At 40.8% G+C, this 16604-nt stretch overlaps 1 protein-coding gene across 6 annotated transcripts in view; it reads right to left on the bottom strand.

Annotated features, from left to right (window-relative positions):
* Positions 1-16604, bottom strand: part of Mcf2l2 (MCF.2 cell line derived transforming sequence-like 2) — a 246785-nt gene that overhangs the window by 212572 nt on the left and 17609 nt on the right. Inside the window, exons 2-3 of one of the 6 annotated variants that reach the window (XM_010624299.1) lie at positions 1329-1432; positions 869-1114 (exon numbers count right to left, since the gene is read on the bottom strand). The exons of 4 other annotated variants lie outside the window; for them this stretch is intronic. The gene's annotated coding sequence lies outside the window, so the exon portion shown is untranslated. The remainder of the gene's footprint in view (positions 1-868; positions 1115-1328; positions 1433-16604) is intronic. One more of the 6 variants, XM_010624298.1, reaches the window with a different exon arrangement.

The raw sequence follows: 16604 nt of genomic DNA, 5'->3' as shown, positions 1-16604 counted from the left end.
CTTCAGCACTGTTAATTTGGGAGAGTATAAAAATGTCTCTGTAGCTACATGTTTAAAAAGGGGATATTTCCCAACACAAATACCCCAGCCTTCCCTCTGCCAAAAGTACACATGGCATAAGGGAGGGCAGGTGAGGGCCAGGGATTTAGCTTAGTGGTTCTGCTGCCTGATTTGCAAGAGCAAGGTCCTGAGCTTGATCCCTGGGACGAAACACACAGGGAGGGCCGATGAGACAACATTGACAAGACAGGGATGGCGCTGAAGCATGGCTTTGGTCCGTGACAGTTCATTACATAATTCTTCAGCATGTTTCAAACTTTCCATACTAAAATGTAAGATGGAAATGGACAAGAACACAGAGAAGGCCAACAGGCGGAGAAGTCATATAACGGAAGAATTTATCTTGCAGGGTCTAGGAAGCAGCATACTCGCAGAGCTTGGTTATTTTTTCATTTCTGAGGAAGCATATATATGAGATGATGAATCCAGAGGAAAACAAAACAAAACAAAAAACTCTAAGGTGTGATTCACTGTTCCTTTGCTTCAGTCTCTGGGTTCGCTGTAAATCCAATCAAGCATCTTAAAGATGTAAGATCTGACAGACCAGAGGAACAAGCCTGTCATCTCCCCACCCATCTTACTTTCTGAATGGAGAAATGGAGACCCAGAGAGATTCTGAACCTGCCTGGGTGACAACAAACCAAGTGTGGAGTGTGGGTCTCACCGACTTGGAGAGGCGGTCCATACGTGACCTAGGTCTCAGACCCAAGAGCGCGTGCAAGGCTCCTTTCAGGCCCCAGAGGTGACCAGCAGCCCTCTCCTGGGAATCTGGTTTGCCTGGACCTCTCTCACAGCCCTGTGTGCTTACCTCATGACCCGAAAGCGATGACTTGCTCTCAGAACAGAAATGAGCGGGTGCACTTTTGGCCCAGGTTTTGCTGAGAGTGCTTGGCCCAGCCTGGAATGATGTGGTTATCTTCGAGGCCTTCCCAGCCAAGGTGCCACATGACTCGAGCTGGCCCGCTGTGGTGGGTCAGGAGGCTCCACGCTGAGGCTCTGACTCAGAGATGGCTGCAGGCACGCCCGGCATTCAGGGGAGCCGGGTCCTTGTGGCCTGCTGGGGCAGGGGCAAGCTCAGCTCTGCCTCAGGCTGGGCAGCAGGAGGCACAAGGCCAGGCCTGCTGCTGGCAGGCTCTGCTACCCACTCCGCATGGGTGGGGCGGGGGACGTACAGGTGCTCCTCGTTCCCCTGCAGTGGGAAGGGGCTGGCTTCAGAGCCACACAGCCCTTTCTGTCAGGCCAATTCAGTCCTGCACCCTTATCCTCACCTGTGAAACGCTTCCTTCCCTCAGGGGCCTCCTGGTCCTATGCACAGGCTTCCTGCTTGCTCCTCGCCACTTCTGGTGCACATGTATTAGGGGGAAACCTGTCCCTGGGTAATCATGCAAGGCAAAGGGAAGAGGTAATTCAATCTCAACCCAATTTCTTCTCTGGGCAAAGTTACAAATACACTAGAGAAAAGCTTGCCTCTTTTCTATCCCTGATAAATATACAGAAGTGGGACTGTGTCTCACCCTGGGCCTCTGATTCCAGAAGTGCAGAAAAGATCTCAAAGGCCACACTGTCCCCAGCTTCATGGGTGATGGAATAAATGGTCCACATGTCCCAAGGGAACTCAGCTGCAGGCAGCAAGGGGACCCCTTGTGCACCCCACTTTCTGGTCTGAGAGCAACGTGGGCTCTGAGCATGGTCCTTCGCCTCCCACTCTTGCTGCTCTGACATGCTTGTCACACTGCAATTTAAAAGGCACCAGTATGGTGGGGGTGGGGCACAAGGCGGGAGCTAATTGAATAGGGGACGTCTGGAGCGGCGTCACGGTCGGCCTAGCCAATCAGAGCCGCGGGTCAGCTGCGTCTGTAACTCGGCCACGGAGCGGAGCCGTGCGTCACACACCTCTCGGGCTGGTAACAATCCTCTTAGCCCCAGCCCCCGCTCGGAACCGGGCCCTCCCGCCTCACTTTGCAGAGTAGCCGGTTTAATCAGGCGGGGATGCCAGGACAGGGACGCACCATCCCCATCGCGACCTCCTCCAGGCAGCCGGGCCCTGGCACCCCGCACCCCACAGCCACACGGGAGCTGCCTGCCCCGGAAGCGTCTGCAGACCAGCGGGCACGCATCTCCATCTCATGGGCTGTCCGCGTTTCCTTCCTCTCATCCTGTGTTGCGGTTATGCCTAGCCTGCCCCGGGACAGGTTAGTACTGCAGTCTTGTCCATGACTTAACAAAGGATAAAAAGCCTTCAAAAAACAGGCCAAAGCGTTTTTAGGAAAATTTTGAAAGATTTAAAAACCCAAGCCACTGAAAAACACCCAACTTCCTAGGAGTCAGCTAATATAATTAAAACAGCAATAGAATTCAGGATGGGCATCCTTACTCCCCAAATCCAAAGTATTATGAGCACCAATATGACACCAGCATGACTGTTTCATGCATAAAATTACTAAAAATTTTGATACGCCATGCATGCTGGCACACGCCTGTATCCCGGCACCCTGAGCGGCTGGGGCAGGGATATCAGACGCCTGAGCCCAGCCTGGGAAGACCCTGTCTCAAAGTCAAACACTTTTTAAAAGTGGACTTGGGATGTAGATCAGTACAAAGGTTCAATCACCAGTACTGCCCCCACAAATAAAAGTATATCTATATATAATTATCCTGAGGCTATAGGTATAAGGTATATATGAAAATAAATGAATTTCATAATTAGACTTGGGTCCCATCCACAAGATAGCTCATTAGCTATATAGCTATACATTAGCCATATAGTCCTAAAGCTGAAAAAATGCAAAATTTGAAACACTTCTAGTTCTAAGCCTTTCCATACAATAACTGAGCTGCTAATACTCAAGGCTGCTGTTATATGGGAAAATAGCACTTCTTTATTTCCTCAGGGAATGAGGTAGGCTGTGTTTAGGAAGCAGTTTCATGGTATTTTACCCACTGACTACTGAGCACTCACATGGCTGATTCTATTTATCACTGAGCCCTCAAGAGAACTGTAAGGGTGACATTGAACCAGATTTGAAGTAGCTCGTCCACAGACCCAGAGTGTAAACTTGAACCCAGCCTGATCTTAACTCTACAGTTCAACCTCTTAACTACTCTTATTTATACCTTCAAGACTCTTTTAGCCATTTGTTCTATATCTAAAGATGTGTTACAAGAATATAATAAAGACTTTATAGGTAATAACATAGAGAGTATTATTTATAAGAATGAGGAAATGGAAGCAATAATTATACATTATGAAGGCCACATCCACAGAAGATGATTTAGGATATCATGTCAAGGACAGAAAAATCACTGCAGTCAGGATTACAAAGAAAAGAAAAAGCACACAGCAGTATTTGTGCACATGTATGTGTATATATGAGATCATATGATGTGGTTGTGCTAAAGAGTTGGAGCCATATATGTTGAAGAGTTAGTGCCCCTTTGGTTCACATACAGAAAAATGAAAGTGCTCTGGTAGCCTTTATTTTTATACAAACAGTACTTTATTGAGGCATAATTTAAATGCAGTAGAATGTACAAATCCTAAGTACACAACTTGATGAATTCTGACCAATGTGCACACTGATGTAGCCATGTTACAGATCAAGATACGCTTTCTTTTTTTAATTTATTTTTTATTAAATTTATTGGTAACTTTTAGGTATACAGTACAGTTACATTCATCATTGGGATCTTGTACCCTTGCATGATGTGTCTTGGTTCTTATTTTTTCCCCATTCTTCTGTTCTCCCTTTACCCCCATCTATCCTTCCTTATTTAAAAAGGTTGTTTCCATTTTTTCTTTTCTCATATTTTTTCTTTGCCCTTCTTTCCTTTCCCCTACCCTTCCCACTTCCCCTACTTCTTTAGACCTTTTCTTCCTATTTCACAGTATCAGTTATACAATTTGAACCTTATTTACACTTTTAGTTTTTCACACCAGAGAAACTGGTATTTACACGTGTGTCTTATTTATTTCACTTAAGAGTATGGCCTCAATGTGCATCTACTTAGTTATAAATGTCTCTAGTTTCTTGTTCTTTATGGCTGAGTAGTACTCCATTTCATATACAAACAAACAAACAAAAAAAGCCACATCTTTATCCAGTCTCCGGTTGATGGGCAATTGAGATCTTTCCAAGCTTTAGCTATTACAAACTGTGCCCCTATAAACATGGGTGCACATATATCACTGTGGTATGATGCTTTTAAATCTTTTGGAAAGATACCCAGCAGAGGGATAGCTGGGTCAAATGGGACCTCTATGCTAGTTGTCTGAGGTATCTCCACATAGATTTCCACAGTGCTTGCACCAGTCTGCACTCCCATCAACAATGGAGAGGGTTTTTTTTTTTTCTCCGCACAGCCCCGCCAACATTTGTCACTGATTGATTTCTTGACAGCAGCCATTCTTTCTGTGGTGAGGTGGAATCTCAGTGTTGTTTTCATCTGCACCTCTAGAATAAACAGTGATGTTGAAAATTTTTTCATATATTTATTTGCTGCTTTTACTTGTTTGAGAAATGCCTGTTCAAGTCAGATGCCCATTTTTGAATTGGGTCTTTATGTTTGGGGGGTCTGATTTTTTAAAAGTTCTTTATATATTCTAGATAATAGTCCTTTGTCTGAGGAACAGCTGGTAAAAAATTTTCCCCACATTGTAGGTTGTCTCTTAGCTCTGTTGGTGGTCTCTCTTGCAGTACAGAAGCTTTTTAGTAAGATGAGATCCCAGTTGTTGATTCTTTGTGCTAGTTCCCACACTACTGAGGATTTGTTCATAACATCTTTCCTTTTGCCAATTGGATGGACCACTTTCATCTCCCCAGAAAGTTTCCTTGTGATTTCTGACCCATGCCTGGCACTTGAAGGCTCCATGCATCACAGCTTCCCTTCCGTAAGCACACAAACAGGTGCCTCTGTCACTCAGGATCCACAGCTCAGTGCGGCAGGGTGCACAGTCGCCATGAGCGTCTACTCCCTTAGGCTGGCCAGGCCTAGGAGATAGTCCAGGCCTCTTGGCCGAGGTCTCAAAAGAAAAGGCGACCACATCTGGATGCTATGATGGATTGTGGGCTGTGTTACTGCCGCTCTCGGGGACATGCACTGCTTCAGAGGACAGGGAGGATTTGAGCAGCGGAAGTGCTTAGGTGAGAGAAAAGACAAATTAGTCAACTTGTCAGATGCTTCTTTTGGGGCATGAATGCTGTAGATTCTTATGGAATGCAGTATTTTGTCTAGTGGTACGAGTAGCAACTCTGCTTTCTTTTTCTTCTAATTTATGATGCACTTAAACTCATTAAACATGATTACATTTGACTTAGATCACAGCTACTTGAGATCACTCTCTCACCAGAGCTCAAATAATGAGAAAACCTCACTTAATAACAATATAATTATTCTGCTGACGTGAAGGCAAAAAATACATTTTAGTGGCTAACTAATGACTTAGGGACTATAGATACATATACTGCTCACTCAGGTATCACTGACCTATCAACAATACTCAGACAATTTAGTCATTTTGAGATTTTACATTTTCAGTCACAGAGAAATCACAGCTTTACATATATTTTAATTTTTTATGAGTATGTTTGTCAAAGGACAATAGACTATGTTAAAATATATAAATAAGATATAAATAATATAAATAATATATAAAATATACTAAAAACTTTGTATTTAAGTGTTATGTGGGCCCTTGTTTGTACCCTTGTTACAGGCTCAGCAAATCTTGTTGGGGAGCCTACAAAAGAATGCTTTGAGGCCTGGTATGGTAGTATAAGGTGCATGTGGTTTTTGAGTACTTGTCCAAATCCTTTCTCTGGTTTAAAAAAAAATTACAGACAAATTTGATGCTTTTTAAAAGCTTCTTAATTTCTGCTGATATTTCACATTGTGACCTTGTAAGAGACAAGCCCTCCACTGAGGCCAAAGTGAAAGTTTCCATTAGCAATCCTTTGGATTTTAAATGTCTCAAAGACTCATGGGATGGAGGTTTAGTCCCAGCTTAGCTCTACTGAGGAGGTGGTAGAAACTTTAAGAGGTGGGGCTAGTGAGATGTCTGGTAATTGGGAGCATGCCCTCAAAGGAAACAGTGAGACCAAGCCCCTCCTCCTTCTCATCTGCTTTTTCACACCCCTCCCCCCATGAGGCAAACAGCAACTCCTCCATGTGCTAACCACCATGATGTGCTACTTCACCACAGGCCCAAAGTATTGGGGCCAATTAGCCATGGACTGAATCCTCCAGAACTGTTAGCCAAAACAAAACAAAAAAAACTTTACTCTTTATAAATTGATTATCTCAGTTATTTTCTTATGGTAACAGAAAGCTGACTAACATATTATGCAAAGTTTCCCTTAATAACTGGAAATGGCACTCTGGCCATTTCTATAACCTTCCATAACCCCTTTATTGATAAAAATCAGTCCCACTGCCTGGGTAACCCCAAATAAAAAGTAATCAATAAATTTCTATTTCTGTAAGCAATCAAGTTTGTAGTAATTTGCTATAGCAGCTACAGGAAACTAATACAATATGCACTAAAAACATAATTCACAGAAGAAATATAGCCCATGAATATGAAATATATATAATCACATTTAACCTCATGTCCTTCTTGTCTGTTCTTTTATTCTTGTTGCTATAACAAAATATCTTAGAGTGAATAGTTTATAAATGATAGAAATGTATTCTTCCTTAAAGTTTTAGAACTGGGAAGGCCAAGGTCAAGACACCAGCAAATTCAGTGTCTGGTGAGGGCTGCTCTCTGCTTCTAAGATGGTGTCTTCTTGCTGCACCCTCACATGGTAGAGGACAAAAAGGAGGAACACTATGCCCCCATGGCAGAAGAGTAGACCAGGAATGCCTTGCATAAGACAATGCCCCCATGACCTAACCACCTCCAGAGGTCCCACCTTTCAGTGCCATTATCTTGGGAGTAAATTCAAATCACAAAACCTCACTAGTAAGCAAAGGTGGATTAAAACAAAATGATCTCTTCTCTGCTCAATGGATTAGCAATTATTATAAAGATTAATAACATGTAGGGTTGGCAAGAGTCTAGGCAGATCTTCTGTGGGTAAAAGTGTAAATTGGTAGAGTCTGTTTATGCTTTAGAAATATCTGTCAAGACATTAAGTAGACAGCCTTTTAAACCAAGAAATTCCATATCTAAGAATTTAACCTAAGGATTAACACAAAATAATTGGGTACTAAGATGTCTATTATCATTTGTTTTATCACAAATGTCCACTAATAGGGGATTGGTTAAATCAAAGATGATATATATAGTCTAGTATGTGTTTGATTTAAAATGTTCCCCAAAACACATGCTCAGAGGTGGGGCGTTTGGAAGGTGATTGCATCATGGAGACACTATATTCCTTTGTGGATTAATCTATTAATGAATTCATAGCTAAATATGCTGTTGGAAGGTAGAGCCTGGTCCAAAGAGATGGGTCACTGAAAACATGACTTATAAGAGTATTCTTATGGATCCTCCCCCACCCTCTGTTTTTGGCTGCCAAGGATTGAGCAGCTGTCCTCTGTTATGCCCTTCAACCGTGCCATTTTTGCCTTGGAGCTAGCCAACCATAGAATGAACCAACTGTAAACTGTGAGCCCAAATAAAGCTTCTCTTCCTTTATTATAGGTGTCAGGTATTTTGTCCCAGTGACAGAAAAAGGGACTAATACACAGCCATATAATGGAATACTACAGAGCCATGAAATAAAATCAAACAGGTGTATAAATACTGTCTTAATTACTTTCTCATTACTGGAACAAAATACCCAAAACCCACAAATTAAAGGAAAAAAGGTTTATTTTATCTCACAGTTTGTAGAGGTTTCAGTCAATAAATCAGCTGGTTCCAAGGCAGGGCAACATGGCAGAAGAGAAACAGTTCATGGTGTAGCAGGCAGGAGGCAGCGAGCCTTCCTTTCCCTTTTAATTCCATTCAGGATCTAAGGCCATTGGTTGTTGCTGCCCACACCCAGGGTGGCCTTCTCATTATTGTCAAGAAGAGGTGAGCAAAAATGATGTGTGAGTCCTGAGCTGGGGTGTTTAAGGAACAGGTACATCTTTACTACTCTCTTTTCCTCTTCCAGGCTACAAGGTGAGAACTTCAAGGCTGGGGTATGGCAGAATTTGAAGACAAGGAGCAGCCAGCATCCCTGGAATACTGAGGTCCCTGAGACATGGTCTCTTTGATCAAGGACAATGCACTGGTGTACATTAATCCAATGAAATCTGGATCTTTGTTACAGCAGTTGGTATTACCCTAGCTTTTAAGTATGCATTAATTTTATAATATTTTTTGTATTTTTCTTCTAAAAGGGGACATTTAGTGAAAAAGTGAGCCTCCAACTGCTCATTCTCTTTGCTCTCCAACAATTATGTCAATATGGTTCTTACCAACACACATCATAGAGTTTCAGTCCCTTAATCTCAAGGAATTGGTATTATTCTAAGAAGTCTACTGAGAGCATCCTGAGAATGTCAGAGAGAAGTAAAGTCCGAAAGGCTGGTTAGACATTTACAAGAAGTTACATTAAGATGTTCAACTTTTCATTGTTATCTTGAGCCACAGATAGAATAACTGAGAGCCAAGGCCAATAGATGAACATGTCACAACCTTCTTGGAGGGTGGCAGTAGTACAGTGATGCTGTGAGGTTAGTTCAGAAGCTGATTCAGAAGTTCTTATTCTTTCAAATTATTTCTCTTCTCCTAACTGGTAACAAAGCTGTGCAGCTCTTATTCTTATTTAATTTTCATAAAATAAAGGCAATAATCTATACCTGAATTCAGGCCCCATAAGAATTTCTGCTTATCTACACTTGAACACATGTATATTTTAAGTATGGAAAGCAAAATCTGATTTACAATTTGTCCTTTCCTGTGGGAATCATGAGTATTAGTTGTAAGTATTGTTAACTTTAGTAACTCCATATTTGTTAAGTTTCTCCAGTTTAGAAGGTGGTGTGTTTCCTTTGTGGAATTCCTGAAAGTTGCAGTTTCTTGTCTCTGACCTTCAGACGTGTGGTTGTCTGGGTTACTACTATGCACAGTGGTTCTTTTCGTTGAGCCTGTTTGCTCTTTTCCTGTGTGAACTTTCATTTACTGTGGTAACCCCATCCCATAATAGTTTGTGGTTTTTTTCCTTTAAAAGGCTGATGCTTGCCGGCAATAAATGTCACCTTGATCAGACTCTTGTCTTGGCGTCCTTCCTTTCTCTCTGCCCCATCTCCACCCTGCTGCTCTTTCAGGTTTGAGGCACTGCTGGACAGTGCTCTGCGTCGCCGGCTCGGGACACTTTCCTAAGTAGCAAATATGCCATGCCCTTGCCTTTGAGAACATTGTATGTGTGTGTGTGTGTGTGTAATTTACTGCATAAGGATATGGTACAGAATACAGTATGGGCATGAACCCATCTCAGTCAGAAAGTATACTGAAAGTGATGAATTTATTTTACAAACACATTTCTCCATTTAATAACTCACTTTTGAAGAAACAGTTTCCAAGAGTAATGGAAAAGACAAACATTTACTTTAGTCATTGCTTGTATAGCCTGTGATTTAAGGGGAATACTACTGTAAATAATTTCAGGGCAAAGAAAAAAGTAGGAGCTTAGCAATAAGCCCTTCCATAAAAGAAACAGCCTTTGGAACAAGCACCTGCTTCAGCTCTTAGAGTGTCTGTCTTCCAGACACTTGGGAGGCACACTGAGAAACAACGGCTCTCACCGTCCCCTGTGGGAAGTGCTCTGACCAGGACCCAGACCAGCAGTCCACCGGCTCATGTGCCTCACACAAAGCCTTCAGGAGCATGAATTCTACAATCTGGATTCTTATTTTCATTTTATAAAAGTAAGATATGCCAATTCTTTTTTAAAACATAAAATATAACTGAAAAAGAAAACCAAGAAAAGTAAAACTTACTCCTTTATCCCAAATGAGCCAGTTATCTCATTGAAATATAATCCCCCCTCTCTATATACCATATATATATATATCATATATACATATAGAGGGATATAGATATGTGTATGCATGTACACAATATCTATTCTTTGAAAATAAGCTCATACCTCCACATTCTATTTTAACCTGATTTTTCAGAATATCTGATCATCTCTTTTTACGAATCTATCTCAGTAAATGATCATTTATGATATTATAATAACTTATTAAGGTTTTGCTTTTTAAAATCCTTTTAAAACTTCCTAACAAGAAACAATCACAAAGTGATGCTTAATATAAAATGTCTTTGTTAAGTCACTACTCTAGGAATGACAATAAGTGACAAACACACACAAAAGCATCATTGCACCCCAGGTACCTTTTTTGGCCCTATACTCTAGCACCACGCAGCTCCCCAGGAAGCGGTAATAGGCCCTCATCTCTGCCTCCGTTATCCGCACCACGGTGTATGGTGAGTATCTGGGGTCAGGCTGCTCAGGTTTTTGCACCGAGAAGCCGTGGAATTCCAGGCCACCCGGGTCACTCTCCATTCCTCTCCAGGAACTGTGCTCTTAGTGCGTTTAATACTCTGTCCTGGCTAAGCCCTCTGAAGTTCAGTCACGGTCATTTCACCGTGGAGAGCCGACTCAGGCTCGGTGAGTGCACAGGATTACAGCCCTGTAGATTATCAGATTTCCTTGTTTGGAAACTGGGGATGGGGGTGTTGATAGGTAGTAAATTATGGGAGCCAGTGAGAATGAGCATTTCTTTTTAGAGGTATCCCGTCAAGAGACAGCAGATCATTGGGTATTGAAAGTAAAATAATAGGGATGCTCTTAAAAAAGTCTTTTTCTATGTCAAAATTCCACCCTCCTTTTCTTCCAACTTCTCCACGCCAAGGAACAAAATCCAGAACTTAACACAGCACCCCACAGCCTCACCAGAGAGGCAGCAGCAGAAGTTGACCCAGCGTGTGTAAAGGCTCCAGTCCTGAGCTGGGACGCAGAGTGTCTCTAGAGCTACTTACTCCCAGGACCAGATCTAAGAACATCAGGGCTCTCACATGAAGGACATTCTTTGCCTGTACTCAGTCAGAAGCTGCTTTTTCTGAATACACTTTATTTGGGTTCTTTATGTTTAATGTTATTGCTGATTAATGTGCTCCAAGATTTAAAGAAAGGGCACAATATGAAATAGCTAGTAAGAAAGTGATAAGGACCCTTTTGTGTACAAATATCCAATCTTTCTTTGCATTATTTAAGCTAAAATTTCACAGTAAGGTTTGCAATGGACTATAGAGAAACAAAGATTTTATTAAATGTTTTTAACTTTATTTTTATGAAAGATTAAAATAGACATATGGTGTGATCACAACTGACTAAAATTTAATTTTTTAATGTATTACAGTAAAAGACACATTGTAATTAATCCCCTTCAACATACCTGCCCTACCTTCAGACACATTAACAAAAACATTCTTGTTACTTCTTGAAGTAGTTCTGGAATTCTTCCTTTGTGGTTATCTTTAGTTACACTGCTGTGGCTGCCTGGGTGTCCTGAATCAATTCAAAATATTTACATTTCCTGATCATATTGACTTTGGGGAAGAGCCAGCAGCTTGTAATGATTAAGGTGGATAAGCACACACTGTAATATTTCCATGAGTCTGCCTTGCTGTTAGGTAGCACCTGGCAGGAGCATTCACTATCTATATCTATATCTATATCTATATCTATATCTACATAGATATATTTTTTTATCATACTTTGTTAATACATTCCTGAAAGGGGATTTCCAGAATTTCTTTAGAAAGTGGCAAGAAGGATCTTGTAAGTGAGGGAGAATATTTTAAGGGAGATCAATGGCAGTATGTCTTTTACTGTAATACAACTTTAAAATGTAAACATATACACTTTTATGGCACTTTGTGCATTGAAATATTTGTATCGTAAATGTACATTTCAGCAAGTTTAGATAAAAAGACACTCCATGTAACCACTCCACTGCCAAGATACACATTTCCACCACCCCATAATGAGTGCATTTTCATGACCCTTCCCGCCACCAACCCTGGATCATAATCCCAAGGCAAACACTCGTGATTATTTTTTAATGTTGGGGACTGAACCCAGGGTCTCATACATGCTAGCAAGTGCTCTACCACTGATTTCTTTCTCTAATTTCTACCAGCCCATTATTTGTTTCCAGAAACTAGTTCTGCCTGTTCAAAATGTTCACAGGAGACAGCCATACAGTGTGTACTCTTTCACGTCTGGCGGCTTCGAAGTTTCACCCATGTTGTGTATCAGCAGTTCAATGATTAATATTGCTGAGTTATAACCCATCATATGAAACGACATTATGTTCCTTCTGCTAATGGACAGCCAGGTTTTTTATGAATAAAATTTCTATGAATATTCATGTATAGTCCTCCGTGTGGCCATATGGCTTCCTTTCTCTAGAAGTGGTACTGCAGTCAGGGGGCAGGTGTACATTCAATTTATAAGAATCTGCCGATCTTTTGCCAATGTAGTTGTACTCTGTTTAGTAATTTTTCCGAGCAGCTCTTGGTTGGCATTAACTGCACATAGGTATTTTAAGAAAATAACTAAATCAAGAGGTATAAATTTAATATTATTTAAGATCCTAATAGATATGAAAGCTCCTTTTTCTCTACTGCTGCATGTTGTGAATATGTTGACTCAGGCTGAATGCAAAGTCTGAAAGTTTTCTATTACAGGGGGGTCAGATAAACCAGCTCTTAAACTATAGTTTGTTAGATAGTGCCAAATTTCCCTCCGAGATGATTATGACAGTTTGCATTTCAGCAGCAACATGGGAGAGCGTCTGACTGATTCCCTACCTCTAGTTTGGGCTGGTTTGGCCTCAGCAAAACTCATGTTGAAATTTCGTTGCCAAGGCCACGGTGTGGAGAGGTGGAGGCCCTTTCAGAGGTTCATGGGGCTCTGTGGGGGTCCACAACAAATGGATGGATGTGTTCCCACAAGGGTGGATTAGTTACCATGGCAGCGGTTGTTACAAACTCTCTGGCCTCTCCTCTCCCTCACACATACCTGTCTTGACCTTCCACTTTCCTCCACCAGTTACAGCAGCGCAAATCCCTCAAAGCCAGGCAGTTGCTGGTCCCACACTCTTGGACTTTGCAGCCCCCTGAATCATGAGCCAAAATAAACGTTTCCTTTCTGAATTTCCCAGGGACATTTTTACAACAACATAAAAATGCACTAGGACAGGGCTCTTTTTCTTACTAAATATTGACGTTTTTATCCTTTCATTCACATGTGAACAACCACAAAAGCCTGGCTTGCAGTGTAGTACCAGTAAACCTAGGAGCTAAGCTTGCTGACCGTGTGAACCACAACAGCAATGTATATGTGACTGCACACACCCAGCAGTGACCATAATTATATCCTTTTGCAGCTTACAGAAGTCCAGGGGGAAGCGGACTGTAAAATCTTGGAAACTTTCGCTATTAGATTACACCCAACCCCATGATATAAGTGAACTGTAGCTCTGGTAAGTCCTGTAGTCCATGCACTGACCTTTGACCTAGATCGTGTCCAGTAAAGGACTGTACTTTAACAGCAAGTTCTGAAATAATGGATGGGGTACTGGATAACTGCTTAGGAAAGAGCTGATTACTTCAGTGGTAAAGACTGTGGAAATGAATGGTTCCCTTATCTTTTTCCTGTGATACTAACATCATGAGTATAAAAGGAAAAACAAGCATTCTTGGCACGTTTAGATTCACCTCCCGCCATGTTTTCAAAAAGCTGTATGTGTTCTCTTTCCCTATCACAATCCACTTGCTCCAACTTAGAGGAAAAAAAAATCAGAAAACTAAACAACAAAAACAAACAAACAAACAAGGAGAATGTGTAAAGAATCCACAGGCTCAAGACAGAAAGTGTTTTTATCCTTATATAGATTGAACCTTGTCTTTTTGAAAATAAAAATCAACTCTAGCACGGCTAGGTGCACTTTCTGGGGAGACTAAGCTGACTTTCCCAAGTTGGCCTGGGGATATAGGAAGTGGTAGGACTCAGGACCAAGCAGGACTCTTGGAAGGAGAGCTATAGGGACCTCCAAACTCCCACCAGTGGATGAGGGCCTCAATATACCCAATTACTCACATGTCCAGGGACCCCGAAGGGGGAAAGCTGGGGGTTATCTGCTTCCTACCAGGCGTGGGACTGGGGCCCATGTAACTTCACACCCTCCGTATGAAGATTCATACAAACAGCAGGGACTTCTTTTACTAGCAAACGAAATATGTACTGATAAAGATTTTAAAAATTATTTTATTTAATTACATGTATAGCTTTGCACCATGCTCCTCTCTAATAGTTTGGAAAATTAGCAATGAATTTAGCTTTTAGCCATACTGATCAGTGAAATTTATAGCTAAAGGTATGGTTATTAAAGATGAGTGAAAAATAACACCATGATTTGTAAGACTGTTCTTTGTTTCTGATGTCTCCATTTTTTTATTAATTAAAAGCTAAGTTCATGACTAAATAAAAACTCCAGGAAGTACTATACAACTATGACTCTTAGACAATTTGTACATAATAAAAATATTCAAAAGTTAGTGTAATGTGAGTGAAATACATAGATGGGTTAAGGCTCTCTTCCTATTGCCTTCCATAACCTAGGATACTGAAGGGCCGTATGTAATCACTAAACAATGCAAAATAAGTTGGGTAGTGTAATTAAGGTTTTTAATCATTTTTGTTAAGATAATGTTAAAAATGATATTAAAATGTGGTTTTTAACCCAAAACTAAATGATCAATTCTTTTAAATAACATTTCCATACAGTGGATCCCTGACTTATGAACTCCATTGCTTCCAGAGGGCTGGTTGTAACTAAGTCAATACAGCTGAGATCTGGATGTTTACCTGGGTACTCACTAAAGATAACAAGAGGCGATAAATTGTCCATTAACCTAATTAACCCAAGTAGTTCTATGTCAGGCAACCTGAGGGTCCACTGTATTTAGCATTGCTTTGGGCCTTCTGACTGACACAAGAACAAGAGGTGAAAATGAGAGGTGTGACTACAGGGAACAACAGATGAGAGAGGCGTTACTCTTTGTAGACGATGACAGTCAGATTTGTTTGTTTTTGTACCGGTGATTGAACACAGGACCTTGTGCTTCCGAGGCAGGTGGTGAAACCATTCAGCTAAATCCCTGGCCCATCGGGCATTTTTTAACATGTAAATTGGGAAGCTGTGTGTTAGAAGAAGACACAGCGATGCAGGGTGAAGCTCAGCTGGAAGAGTGCTTTGTGGTTCCATTCTCAGCACCACAAAGGAAAGAGAGAGAAGAAAATCCACATGAAAACTATTAAATTTAGTGATATTTCCATAAACTAGCAGGTTATAAAGTAAGTAAACCAAAATCAATACCATGATACTCCAACATCAACCAGTGAAAAGGCACACAATAGTAATAAAAAAGATTACATTTGCAGTAGGAAAAGAAAAAAGAAAAAGAAAAATCACACAAGTTGTTAAGGAAGAACCTTTGCAAAGAATGTGTGTGTCCTACATAACAAGAGCAAGAGAATGTCACTGAGAAATATGAAACATTTGGGTGAGCTATAGTTCTAGAAAGACAAAAAAAAGGGTTTTAACCTTAAAAATAGAATTCTTTGGCTGGGGATTTAGTTCAGTGGTTCCACCGCCTGCCTCACAAGCTCAAGGTCCCGAGTTCGATCCCGGATACCAACAAAACAAACAAACAAAAACCCCAAATTATTCCTAGGTTACAGTCTTAATGCAATTCTATTCAAAGTTATAGTAAATTGTCGGGGCCCAGTCATGGCCCACTGGAGTTTGACATTTGGAAAATAACTTCTTCTTGTATAATTAAGGCATCAACATTTGCTACTCTTCAAGGAAACTGTCTGTTAAACTGGTTTTGACTCTTTGACCCTGACATAACAGGAAGCTCGTTAGCCAAAGATCTGATGTTATCAGTAAGAGTCAGGAAATCCGGTCTTTGAAAAACAATGACTTGGTGTTTTTGGTTGTTGTGTGCCCTTAAAAGCTTCCTGTTGCTGTGAACCTATAAAAGGAGCTCTTTCTGTGAAATAAATCAGACTTCTCTTCGTCTCTGCTCAGGTTTGAGTGTTCTTTCCTTTCTCAATCCTCACTCCCCGACTCAGGCATGTTCCTGTTGTGACGGCTGGACCGCCACAGTAAATTTATGAAGATGAAGGGTATTAATAAAATGATTACAAAGTTTATTTGAAAGAATTAAAAAGCCTAAAAGAGTAAAAACTTTTTAAGTGATTGATGAGAAGGGGAATTTCTCTTAGAAAATGACTAAAGATACTATGTAACAAAAGGAATTTCTCTGGCAGATATTTAAAGATATTATCTGGCAATAATCAAAATACTAAAATAAAATAAACTAAAATAAAAATAAAAGAACAAAACAGGACCTAGAAACATTATAAATTCCCAAATAATGTGTAAAGAAGGAGGAATCATCAATCTGAAGGAATATTTTATAATGTTTCTGAGAAAATTAAGTCTCACTTCACATATCAGGAAAT

The sequence above is a fragment of the Fukomys damarensis genome, unplaced genomic scaffold (genome assembly GCF_012274545.1).
Source record: "Fukomys damarensis isolate Sample0158 unplaced genomic scaffold, DMR_v1.0_HiC HiC_scaffold_12, whole genome shotgun sequence".
In the NCBI taxonomy this organism is placed as follows: Eukaryota; Metazoa; Chordata; class Mammalia; order Rodentia; family Bathyergidae; genus Fukomys; species Fukomys damarensis.
This window is presented reverse-complemented; position numbering and strand designations above follow the sequence as displayed.